This window comes from Nicotiana attenuata, unplaced genomic scaffold (assembly GCF_001879085.1).
Source record: "Nicotiana attenuata strain UT unplaced genomic scaffold, NIATTr2, whole genome shotgun sequence".
In the NCBI taxonomy this organism is placed as follows: domain Eukaryota; kingdom Viridiplantae; phylum Streptophyta; class Magnoliopsida; order Solanales; family Solanaceae; genus Nicotiana; species Nicotiana attenuata.
Window position 1 is genome coordinate 199,172 of NW_017671834.1, and position 9,877 is coordinate 209,048.

Sequence of the window (9,877 nt, forward strand, 5' to 3'; positions counted from 1 at the left end):
AACCTGTAGACAATAAATTTGGTTCGAGAAAATAAAATCAAGACCGAAAATATCGCAACAATCGTAGTATTTTATTTCGAATATTTGAGTGTTACAATCTCTATGAATCCTCTGATTCTTCTTTTCAATGGTAAATAAATTCAAGGGCCTTTGAGCTTGATCTTGAATCTATGTTTGTTGCCACGAACGATGATCTTGTTCTTGAGCTTGAGCTTGATTGCTTGGACTTGAACTTGATTTGGTCTTCTTTCTTGAGCTTGACCTTGATTTGTCCTTCGTTCTTGAACTTGAACTCGATTGCTTGAAGCTTGAAACTTGTGGAGAAATTTGAAGTGTTTGATCCACGAGCTCTTTCTTGCTTCTTGTTATAACTTCTGGTGTCTTTTCTGAGTTATGAAGACCCCTATTTATAGTTGTGGAAGGGAAGAGTTGTGATAAGAACAAACTCTTTCCGACCAATCAAATTGAAGTGTGACATGGCCGCATTTGATTGGCCAGAACATGTCACTTGCACACGTGGCGCGATTTAGTTGGCCTTTCAGTGTGACTCGGCATGCCTTGTCATTTTGACGCGTGGCATGGTCCTATTGGCTCTTCCGTGTGACATGGCGCGCCACATCATTTGACACGTGGCACCAAACTGGGCCTCTAGGAAGATGTCATCTTGGGCTTAATGAAGTGGGCTCATCACTTCAGCCCAATTAAGTGGGCTAGCCCAATGAATTAAGACTTATTTAATCCATATATATTGGATTTATATAATTAATTCAATTATATTAGCCCATAGTATTTATTTGGACCAATATTTTCTTGAATTTAAAATATAATCCAAATTATAATATGGATTTAATTTTGATAAAATTTATATGCCTACAAATGCCCCCTACATCAAGACTTGACGAAACTTAAACTTGTCGAACTGGAAAGACAAGGATTGAAGTAATATTGAAGCATCATTCCTTCTCTTTTTAAAAAGAAATTATTATACAAATACTTGAAATACCAAAGTTTCCAATCTTCAGTCATGTACGGTTGCAATTGCTTGCTGACATTTCATTTTGACTTTGCCAAAGAAAACTCTTTCTTTTAATTGAGAACCATTATTGTCATATGCATAGTAGACCTCCAGTACATGCAAAATAATTGTCCTTGAGATAATTCAACTCAACCTCTAGAATTTGCAAGTCAATAGGCCTTGAGATAAGTTTGCCACGTAGCTCAATTCCAAACTAATTTGAGTCCCCGTTGACAACAGCTTATTACCGCCGCCTTTGCTAGCCCAATTTTACCGGGAATGGCAAATGTACTTTGACTCTATTTAGGAGATAATAGTACAGTCCCACATCGACAGCATCATTATAACATCTTCTTTCAAAGGTCTATATAAACCCGCGTGCTCGTATTTGTTAAACATTCATTCACAGTATTTGCAAGTCACCTGAGTCTAGTTTTGTGGACTCGGAAGCATTAACGCGAAGGTAATTTCTTCTTCTTTTCTTGTGCTTTCTTATTTGTTTTACGTTGTTGTCTCCTTTTGTTTTCCTTTTAGAAGTAACTTCGTCAAACTACGAAGTCCTTTAAAAGTGCGAGATGAAGGCCTTTAAAGTTCGAGATGAAGGCTTTTAAAAGTTCATGATGAAGATCTTTAAAATTTGCGGTGAAGACCTTTAAAAGTTCGCGCAATGATCCTTAAAAGCTCGCGGTCAAGACCTTTAAAAGTTCGCGGTGAAGACCTTTAAAATTTGCGGCAAAGACCCATAAAAGCTCGTGCAAAGATCCTTAAAAGCTCGTGGTCAAGATCTTTAAAAGTTCACAGTGAAGACCTTTAAAAGCTCGCAGTGAAGATCTTTAAAAGTTCGCAACGAAAACCTTTAAAATTTGCGGGGAAGACCCATAAAAGTTCGTGCGAAGATCCTTAAAAGCTTGTGGTCAAGACATTTAAAAGTTCGCGGTGGATACCTATAAAATCTGCGGCAAAGACCCATAAAAGTTTCTGCAAAGATCCTTAAAAGACCGTGGTCAAGATCTTTAAAAGTTCACATTGAAGACCTTTAAAAGTTCGCGAGGAATACCTTTAAAATTTACGGGGAAGACCCATAAAAGTTCGCGCGAAATTCTTAAAAGCTCGGCAATGAAGACCTTTAAAAGTTCGCGGCGAGAACTCTTAAAAGCTCGCGATGAAGGCGTTTAAAGATTCGTGGCAACGACCCATAAAAGCTCATGGTCAAGACCTTTAAAAGTTCGCGGTGAAGACCTTTAAAAGCTCGCAGTGAAGATCTTTAAAAGTCCGCAACGAATACCTTTAAAATTTCGCAACGAAAACCGTTAAAAATTCGGATGCCTTTAAAAGTTCGAGACGAACACCTTTAAAAGTTCGCAATGAAAACCGTTAAAAACTCGGAGGCCTTTAAAAGTTCGAGACGAACACCTTTAAAAGTTCGCAACGAAAACCGTTAAAAACTCGGATGCCTTTAAAAGTTCGAGATGAACACCTTTAAAAGTTCGCGTTAAAAACTCGGATGCCTTTAAAAGTTCGAGATGAACACCTTTAAAAGTTCGCAACGAAAACCGTTAAAAACTCGGATGCCTTTAAAAGTTCGAGACGAACACCTTTAAAAGTTCGCAACGAACACCGTTAAAAACTCGGATGCCTTTAAAAGTTCGAGACGAACACCTTTAAAAGTTCGCAACGAAAACCGTTAAAAGAATTCCAACATAGACATCCCCTTTTTCCTTTTTAAGTCATAGGGCGGACTTGGAGACCAACAAACTTGAAGGTTTGGCGAACCTGAAGGCACAAAGAATCCCTGGACTTCAATGCAAATACTTGACATCCTCCTAAAATCGGCCCATTGAAGATATCACTTTACATTGGAGGGTTGCCCCCTTTAAATCAAATGAGATTAAAGTTCAACAAGAGGATGGTGTTTCGGCTTGATTTTACATTCCTCCATACTTCACTCGGACAACAACTGGGGCAATATGTATCTTTTGAACTTATGCGACTAAACTTAGAATGAAACTCTAAGCTGCCTACATACTCCGGTGAAGAGGATCAAGTCATACCATAGTTCAGACTAGGTAGTTTTTTTATTTTTTTTCGTCCTAACTTTTGCCTAGGCCGCCTCTTTCGAGATTTTCAACCTAGCGGACTTTTTTTTTGGGGGGGGGGGGGTACACAGTTTATACTCTTGCGGGCCAGGATTGTAGCAACATGCAGTTTAGGCTCGTGCGTCAAGGAGCGTTGCAATTTCAAAGATAATACTTCTTTAAGAATTTGCCATTGATGGGGCCGATTCTCATGCCATCTGCATCAACCAGCTTGTAAGCCCCACTTGAGTAAGCTTCTTGTACGACATATGGCCCATCCCATTTTGAAGTGAACTTCCCTACAGGTTTATGGGAAGTAATTATGGGTCTACGTACGGCAAGGACTTGATCTCCTACTTGAAAGGATCTCGGGCGAACTCTTTTATTGAAGGCGCGAGATAATCGAGCTTGATAACATTCAAGACTCTGTTGAGCTTCCAATCTCTTTTCATCAAGAGCTTCCAACTCTGTTAATCGAAGTCGAGCATTTTCTTCATCAGTGATCCCGTCTTGAATAGCCAGTCGTAACGAAGGTATTTGACGCTCAAGTGGCAAGACNAACTTAAGGTGCAAAGGGACTTAATGTCCACCTTAAGATTAGAGAGTTATAGTTCCTTTTAAGGATAAATCCACGGAGAGTCCAACTTAAGGTGAAAAGGGACTTAAATGTCCACCTTAAGATTGACAAATTACAAAGCTTCAACTTAAAGACTTGGCGAACTTTGCAGATTTTAACTTGAAGACCAACAAATTTGAAGATTTGACGGGCTTAAAAATTTGGTGAATTTTGATGCTGCAACTTGAAGACTTGGCGGACTTTGTAGATTTCGACTTGAAGACCAACAAACTTGAAGATTTGACGGACTTGAAAATTTGGTGAACTTGATGACTTCAAATTGAAGATTCGGCCTTATACTAAAAGTCTAAATCCATCCATTGGAGATGCCAATTTGCTATGGAGGCTTGCCCCTTTTAAATCAAATGAGATCAAAGTTCAACAGGAGGATAGCGTTTCAGCTTGATTTTACATTCCTTCATACTTCATTCGAACAACAATTGAGGCAATATGTATCTTTTAAACTTATGCGTCTGAACTTAGAATGAAACTCTAAGCTGCCTACGTACCTCGGTGAAGAGGATCAAGTCATACCGTAGTTCAGATTGGATAATTTTTTATATTTTTTTATGTCCTAACTTTTGCCTAGGCCTACTCTTTCGAAGTTTTCAACCTAGCGGACTCTTTTTTTTTTGCAGGGGCCGTACACAGTTTAGACTCATGCGGGCCAGGAGTGTAGCAACATGCAGTTTAGGCTCGTGCGTCAAGGAGCGTTACGACTTGCAGTTTAGGCTCATGCGTCAAGGAGCATAGCGACTTGCAACTTAAGCACGTATTTTAAGGAGCTTTGCAACTTGAAGATTTTGCTCAAATTTGAAGAGCTTCATGACATGCAGTTTAGGCTCGTGCGTCCAGGAGTGTTGCAACTTGAAGTTTTAGCTTACAATTTGAAGCTCCGCTCGAATTTGAAGATCTTCATAACTTGAAGATTTAGCTTTGAAGAGCTTTGCAACTTGAACACTTTGCTCGAATTTGAAGAGCTTTACGTCTTGAATATTGACTCAAAATTTGGAAACTTTGCGATTTGAAGTCCTTGCTCGACTTTGAATAGCTTTCGACTTGAGTCTTTGCTCGTATTTGAAAAGCTTTGCGACTTAAACACTTTGCCCAAATTGAAGAGCTTTACAACTTGAAGACTTTGCTCGAATTTGAAGAGCTTTACGCCTTAAAGGTTTAGTTCAAAGTTGGGGAGCTTCGTGACATACAATATATACTCATGTACCACGAAGCATTATAACTTGCAGTTTATGCTCGTGCGTTGAGGAGCATTATAACTTGCAGTTTAGGCTCGTGCGTTGAGGAGCATTACGACTTGCAGTTTAGGCTCATGCGTCAAGGAGCATCATAACTTGCAGTTTAGGCTCATGCGTTAAGGAGCATAGCAACATGCATGGACTCTTCAGTTTCATCTTGGAATGAATATTTGCCCCCATTTTGAGCATCGTCTGCTTCTATTTCATCATGAGGCTCAAAGTCAGGAAACCTTTGATCTCCACTTGTAGCCATACTCAATTCCATATCATGTGCACAAGTTGCTAGTTCTTCAAATGTTTTGGGTTTTATGCCTTGTAAGATATAGCAAAGACTCCAATGCATGCCTTGAATGCACATTTCGATGCTAGAAGTTTCGCTAAGGCGATCTTTACAGTTGAGGCTTGCATTCCTCCAACGATTGATAAAGTCGATAACTGGTTCACTTTTTTGTTGACGAGTATTTGTAAGTTCTACCATACTCACAGTACGTCTCGTACTATAAAAGCGATTGAGGAACTCTTGCTCTAGTTGATCCCAGCTATCAACAGATCCAGCCTCGAGGTCCGTGTACCAATCAAAAGCATTTCCTTTTAATGAGCGGACAAACTGCTTGACGAGGTAATCTCCATAAGTCCCAGAATTGTTGCATGTCTCAACAAAGTGCGCCACATGTTGCTTTGGGTTACCTTTACCATCAAAATGTTGAAACTTTGGAGGTTGATAGCCAGCAGGCATCTTCAACATATCGACCCTTGCAGTGTACGGCTTTGCATATGTAAGGGAGGATTTGGCAGCAACTTCATATTTGTTCTTAATGGTTCCTTCAATGAACTCCTTCAATTGATCGATTGGAATCATCCCTTCAGATGAGACAGGGATAGCCTTAGTGGATGCTGCTTGTCTTGGGTGAGAGTCACTCTCTAGAACTTCTGGGAGCTTGCCGGGTGCATGGGTGGATTCTTCTTCCATCAAGATTCCCACCATGTCTGTTAGCTTGTCAATTCTAGCCTCTTGATTTTGCATGCATTTGGTCAAGCCAGCGATTGCTTCCGTCAAGTTTGCCAACTGCTCCTCCATAGATGAAGTGTTTGTCACCATAGCTTGCATGATTGTCGTGGACGACGGAGAGTAGCATGGATTTTTACACAGATTGATCCTTGATTGGCTCACGCTATGTGGTGTAAGTGGGGAGGATCCATCACTTGAAGCATCATCATCTTCCTTCAGTGCGGAGTGCTCGGATCCGGAGAAGTCAAGCAGAGCAAGAGTTTTCTTGATCTTTGTGGAAGATCTTGCTCCTTTTGAGGATGAAGATCCGAAAATAGGGGTTGACGCGGACGGCACTTGGGGTGCTTGTTGTCCTAATGAGCTTGCTTTGCTCCTCGTAACTGGTCTGAAGCTTCCGAAGGTAACATCGAGGATGCTTTCCACATCAGCATAGAACCTGGAGTTAGCAGCCTTGGTGGAAGTTGAACCGGAGTTGATTTTCTTTGAAGCCATTTTAATGTTCTTGGACTTTGGTGATTGAAAAGTTGAGATGAGAGGTAGAGATTGTCCCACTGGGCGTGCCAGAATTTGTAGACAATAAATTTGCGTCGAGAAAATAAAATCAAGACCGAAAAAATATTGCAACAATCGTAGTATTTTATTTCGAATATTTGAGTGTTACAATCTCTATGAATCCTCTGATTCTTCTTTCCAATCGTAAATAAATTCAAGGGCCTTTGAGCTTGATCTTGAATCAATGTTTGTTGCCACGAACGATGATCTTGTTCTTGAGCTTGGACTTGAACTTGATTTGGTCTTCGTTCTTGAGCTTGAACTTGATTTGTTCTTCGTTCTTGAGCTTGAACTTGATTTGTTCTTCGTTCTTGAGCTTGAACTTGATTTCTTGAAATTGAACTTGAAGCTTGAAACTTATGGAGGAATTTGCAGCGTTTGATCCACGAGCTCTTTCTTGCTTCTTGTTATAACTTCTGGTGCCTTTTTCTGAGTTATGAAGACCCATATTTATAGTTGTGGAAGGGAAGAGTCATGATAAGAACAAACTCTTTCCTACCAATCAAATTGAAGGGTGACATGGCCGCATTATTGGCCAGAACATGTCACTTGCACACGTGGCACGATTTCATTGGACTTTCAGTGTGACTAGGCATGCCTTGTCATTTTGACACGTGGCATGATCATATTGTCTCTTCCGCTTGACTTCGCGCGCCACGTCATTTGACACGTGGCACCAAACTGGGCCTCTAGGAAGATGTCATCTTGGGCTTAATGAAGTGGGCTCATCATATTAGCCCAATTAAGTGGGCTAGCCCAATGAATTAAGACTTATTTAATCCATATATATTGAATTTATATAATTAATTCAATTATATTAGCCCATAGTATTTATTTGGACCAATATTTTCTTGAATTTAAAATATAATCCAAATTATTTTATGGATTTAATTTTAATAAAATTTATATGCCTACAAGTTCGTCTGAAGTGCAATTTTTTCACTTCACACTAATTTATTTTTAACTTCAGATTTGATAAGTCTAAAGTTAATCGGAAGTGGGTAGGCGTTCATTTTTTTTTTTGCAAAGTGGGTATAAGTTCAATTGTGACCCCAAAATTGGGTATAGAAGCAAAACCCTCAAAAAATTTGAAATAGCTAGACTTATAACTGATAATTGAAAAATAGCTACAATTTTGAAAATAATTAAAATTTAGCCACTTTATCATGTAAAAATAAAATTTGAACAAAAATACTCTTAAAAATCCAGAAAAATTCCAGCATAATATGCTGGAGTTTGAATTTTTTACATATGTGATTTCAGCATAATGTGTTGGAATTACATAATATGCTGGAGTTCCAGAAATTTTTACGTAAGATCTCCATAATCCAGTATATTATATTGGAATATTACGTGTGCTGGAGTTCCAACATAATATGCTAGAAGTTTATATGAAGGTTCTCCATAATCCAGCATATTATGCTGTAACTTTTTGTGTTTCAACAAAATAGTGGCTATTTTTCATTGACTTTGCAAACACTGGCTATTTTTTAATTATCAGTCTGAAACTAGTTAGACCGTGCTATTTTCGTGCCACCGTAAGTTCGTAAAAATTTCACGGGGAACCTTATTTTGTCGTCCTCATTTAACTTGTACCCACATTTAAAAAAAAGGTCAACTATTACCCAAAGACTGACAACTTCAGGCCTGAAGTTGTCAGTACTTTGGGTAATAGTTGACCTTTTTTTAAAAATAGGTTTGTTAGATTTATTGTTTTGACAAATTGATAATTTGAGGCTTGTTCTTTATGATATTTGAAAGTTATGTTTCAAATTTAAGCTATTTTGAGTAGATCTAGGTGTTGAATTGTGTATTGGATTGTTGAAATTCGAAGAACAAGTTTATGTTATTGGGTAATTTGAACTTCAGACCTATTTGGCCTTAAGTGCATGGGATTATTGGTTGCACTTCAGACTTATTTGGCCTAAAGTGTAATTTTTCACTTTAGACTTATTTGGCCTTAAGTGCATGAAAATATTGGTTGCTCTTCTGTTGGCCTTAAGTACATGAATATATTGATTGCACTTCAGATCTATTTGGCCTTAAGTGCATGAATATATTGGTTGCACTTCAGTTGCCCTTAAGTGCATGAATATATTGATTGCACTTCAGACCTATTTGGTCTTAAATGCATCTTAAGTGCAATTTTTTACTTTAGACCTATTCAGTCTTAAGTGCATGAAAATATTTGTTGTACTTCAGACTTATTTGGCCTTAAGTGCATCTTACGTGCAATTTTTGCACTTTAAACTTAATTGACCTTAAGTGCATTGCAACTTCAGACCCGATAAGTCTGAAGTTTATTCAAAAGTGGGTAGGCTGATAATTTTTATATAAATTGGGTATAATTTCAATGGTGACTATAAAACTGGATATAAATGCAAATACCTTGAGTTCAGAATAGTTCAGTTTGTAGTTTAGGTAATGTACAGTTTTAGGTTTATTACTAGGCTTTAACATATTGTGCCGACGTGTAGCATGTATTTAGGGAGGCCAATTCTATTGTTCATTGTTTAGCAAGAGATTCAAGCATCTTTTTGAGCTTCAAAGATTTATCACCAATTACTGACTCAAGAGTAAGCGGGGTTACTCATACCCTGAGATAAGATGGTTCCTACCCTCAGGGTGGAAATAGAGCTAACTGCATCGGATAAAATAGTAATTTCTAGTCTGAATCCTAGACCTGATTCACGCTTGAAAGCGGTAATTCTTCTTCTAATCTCATACATCAAATTGTATATATAAAGAATTGGTCCTTCTTCAAGGAGATAAAGTCATAGAGCTCGACCGATAAGCTCGAGAAGAAGAGAAAGAAAGGTCAATCTCCAAAAGGCTGTTGCGGAGCTGAACATTAGGGAGGAATATTTTTTATGGTCTTGTATATAGAAAAGTCAAGTGTTCTATGTAGTCTTGATTTACCTGAAATTTTTGCTTAGTTTTGTTATTTTTGTTTTTGTTGGAAATCACATAGGGATAATATATTCCAGGACAATATATCACACTACCTGCCTAAATGACCTTTGGCTTAGCCTCTTCCTGTTTGGAAAATTACCCCCTTATGGAAAGACTTAGCACATTATTATCACAGTTCAAATAAGAAACGGACATCCATTTCTCTGAAAGCATAGTTCTTGCCTCCCTCGCCCCTTTGAGCTCATATATATTCATTGGTTGATCCCTTACTCTCAAATTAATAAAATTATCATTTTATTAAAAGAAATGAATTATGAACCATACTTTTAGGAAATGTGACAATCAATACAATCTAAAAGTGGTCAAAATAGAAACGAGAAAGCTAAGTTTGGCTTGTAATAATCACATCCAGTCAAGCCAACACCCGGGGGGGGGGGGGGGGTG